This window comes from Setaria viridis, chromosome 5 (genome assembly GCF_005286985.2).
Source record: "Setaria viridis chromosome 5, Setaria_viridis_v4.0, whole genome shotgun sequence".
Classification (NCBI taxonomy): domain Eukaryota; kingdom Viridiplantae; phylum Streptophyta; class Magnoliopsida; order Poales; family Poaceae; genus Setaria; species Setaria viridis.
In genome coordinates this window covers 46,522,091-46,525,713 of record NC_048267.2, presented here as the reverse complement: position 1 = coordinate 46,525,713, position 3,623 = coordinate 46,522,091, and the positions used below count along the sequence as shown (strand labels likewise).

The 3,623-nt window shown below is 47.8% G+C and overlaps 1 pseudogene; it reads left to right on the top strand.

The window, feature by feature from the left end:
* The first annotated feature begins 1,151 nt into the window (after window positions 1-1,151).
* On the top strand, window positions 1,152-3,623 carry LOC140223015 (uncharacterized; annotated as a pseudogene).

The following is a 3,623-nucleotide window of genomic DNA, read 5'->3' as shown; positions in this document are numbered from 1 at the left end:
TATTTCGTAGTGGACAAACTCTGGTATCTCAACAATCTGATATTGTGAAAGAAGTTGTTCCTACAAGTTGTACAACCGAAGGAGGTTTCTAGGGAGGTCCTGTTATCTGCAGTGGTGGCGTTTTTGGCATGATTGCTTGCGGGCTTGAGCAGATTTCGCTCACTATTTCCACTGAAACAATGGCTGATCATTGAAGACGATGTAAGCTTCAACTTTGGCTCCCAACTTTTTCTTCACTTATTTTATTTATGTTTGTTCTTGTGCATTTTTCAGAAAAACATAACTATTGAAGATATGCTTGACAGATTCAGGATCTAGCGCCTATTCATGTAGGATTGTCTTGTTCAGTCAGAGCTGCACTCTTAAATTTCGCATGTTCAGTTTCAGCATTAAAACTTATTTCGATTGGGTTGTAAGAACTAAAGCCATGAAGTACGTGTACGGCTACTATAGAAAACAACTGTCATGCCGTTAGACCATTTTGGCATGTACAGACTACGTGGTTTCCACACATGTCCATGTGTTTGTTGTGATTGTACTGTAGTTTTACTCGCCTTTGCTGCACGAAGCACATTCACCGTCCTTGTGTGAGCATGGTTAACTCAAATGGTGAGTTATTGTCTCATAATAATAAACAAACGCCTCCTGAATTGGAAAGAGTATCCCTCATCTATATACTAAACTGGGAGAGCGCTCGGCTCTGTTCTCGGACAATCTGTTGTTTCCATGTACGCTCTTTCCGGTTCCCAGATTATTTCGAGTGGAAGAAAAAATTCATCTGCCGTCCTAGTTATTCATCTCGTAATAGAAAACTCACCGCGTTGATTGTTGACATTGTTCTACTCCACGGTAAATTAATCATGTTGCTCAATCTGTGATCAATCTTAGCTCAGACATTTCTTGCATTTTTTCTCGAGATGCGAAAAATTTGAGTTATATTGACTTTGATAAATCGTAAAATGATATATATTCTGGGACGAAAGGAGCATATTTCAAAAAGAAGACTAGAAGCTTGATATGTCCGAGTGGTTAAAGAGAGAGACTTGAAATTGGCGCCTCTGTTCCAGTTCTTCGTACTTGACGGTTTGGATGCTGCTTGAGGATAAAAAATGACTCGCCGTTCCACGGCCGTGATGCTGCATTAAGCGTTCCGCTTGCCGCCGCCCACCGCATCGTTTGATTTGATGTCAAGAAGGCTCCTGCCCCGTATCACCCCGCTCCCGCGCCGCCGCCGCAACCCGAGCTCACCTCCGATCACCCCGGCCCTCGCGGCCTCCGTCAAGCACATCCTCACCACCCGCTCCACTAACCCGGCCTGGCCACGCGCCCTCGCCGCGCTCCTCCCCTCCCCGCTCTCGGACGCGCGCCTCGCCGCCGCCGTCTCCTCCCTCGCCGACCCCGACCTCGCGCTCGCGCTCCTCGCCTGGTCCCAGACCCACCACCATGACTCGCTCCCAGGCCCCGCCGCCACCCCTCTCGCCCACTCCGCGCTGCTCCGCTTCCTCGCCCGCGCCGGCCGCTTCGACGCCGCGGAGGCCACGCTACAGTCCATGTCGTCCCGCGCGGGCGACGGCGTCGTGGCGGCCGCGCCAACGCTCGCCTGCCTCGGCGAGCTCGCAGCCGCCTACGCCGACGCCGGAATGGACGGGAAGGCCGCCGAGATGTGCCAGCGCGCCAGGGAGCTGTACGGCGCTCTTCCCAGGGCGGCAGACTGCAACCGCCTCATCAGGCTCCTCGTGCAGCGCCGGCGCTGGGAGGACGCCCGGAAGCTGTACGACGAAATGCTTGCCGAGGAGGGCGGCGCGGATGACTACAGCACCTGCGTGATGTTGCGAGGGATGTGCTTGGAAGGGCGGGTGGAGGAAGGGAGGAAGCTGATTGAGGCTAGGTGGGGAGCGAGGTGCATTCCGCATCCCGTGTTCTACAATGTACTGATCGATGGGTATTGCCAGCGCGGGGAAATTCGGAGGGGAATGTTGCTGTTGGGTGATATGGAGATGAAGGGATTCTTGCCGACCGAGGTGACATATGGAGTTATCATTACCTGGCTCGGGCAGAAAGGTGATTTGGAGAGGATTGGGGGTTTGCTTGGCGAGATGAAGGTGAGAGGATTGTCCCCCAATGTGCAGATTTACAACACTGTCATTGATGCTGTGTGCAAACGCCACTCAGCATCGCAGGCAATGGTTGTTCTGAAGCAAATGTTTGCGAGCGGTTGTGATCCAGATGTCGTCACGTTTAATACTTTGATATCAGCTTTTTGCCGAGAAGGTCGTGCTCACGAGGCTGAGAAACTTTTGAGAGAGGCCATTAGGAGAGAGTTGGAGCCAAATCAAAATAGCTAGACTCCTTTGATTCATGCCTTCTGCATCGGAGGAGATGTGACGGTTGCATCAGATTTTATCGTGGAAATGATGGAAGGAGGGCATACTCCTGATGTCATCACGTTTGGAGCACTAATTCATGGCCTTGTTGTTTCTGGGAAGGTAACTGAGGCCCTGAGTGTCAGGGATAAGATGATGGAGAGACAGGTGATGCCTGATGTCAACATATATAATGTATTGATTAGTGGCTTATGCAAGAAACAAATGCTTCCCGCAGCTAAGAACCTTCTTGCAGAGATGCTTGAGCATAATGTCCAGCCTGATAAATATGTATATACCACGTTGATTGATGGTTTCATCAGGAGTGGGAATCTTAGTGACGCAAAGAAAATATTTGAATTCATGGAACAAAAGGTGGTAAAAGGATATTGTCAGTTTGGAATGACGGATGAGGCAATTCTATGCATGAGCAGCATGAAAAAGGTTGGCTGCATTCCAGATGAGTTTACATATACTACGCTTATTGATGGCTGTGCTAAACAAGGCAACATAAGTGGAGCTCTGAGTTTGCTTTGCGATATGATGAAGCGGAGATGCAAACCAAATGTTGTTACATACTCATCATTAATAAGTGGATATTGCAAGATTGGCGATACAGACACTGCAGAATTTGTTTTTGAAAATATGCAATCTGAAGGTCTCCTTCCTAATGTTATACACTATACAATCCTAATTGGTAGTTTATTCAAGAAAGATAAAGTAAGCAAAGCGGCTGCATACTTTGAACGTATGTTGCTTAACCGTTGCTCTCCTAATGATGTCACATCAAATTATTTAGTTAATGGGCTCACAAACAGTGTGACCTGGATCATCAACTCAAACTGTAGCAAGTGTTAAGTTGCATGACAAGAATGCTCTGTTAGATGTGTTCAAGGGATTGGTTTCTGATGGATGGATTTCAGCATACAATGCTATTATCTTCAGCCTCTGTAGGCATAATATGCTTGGGAAGGCACTGGACTTGAAAGATAAGATGGTTAGTAAAGGATACTCGTCAGACCCTATTACTTTCCTTTCACTTCCTTATGGCTTCTGTTTTGTTGGAAAACCGAGGAACTGGGGGAGCATCCTTCCTAATGAATTTCAGAAGAATGAATTTGAGACAATCTTTAGGTGCAAGATGTTATTAGACCAGCATGCCGTTGACCAGTTAGCTGCGAAGTCTCTAGGATTATACAGTTATATGCTGAGGAGTTTCTGTCTATACAGAAACTGGAGAAGAGATTTGCTGGTTCTTGA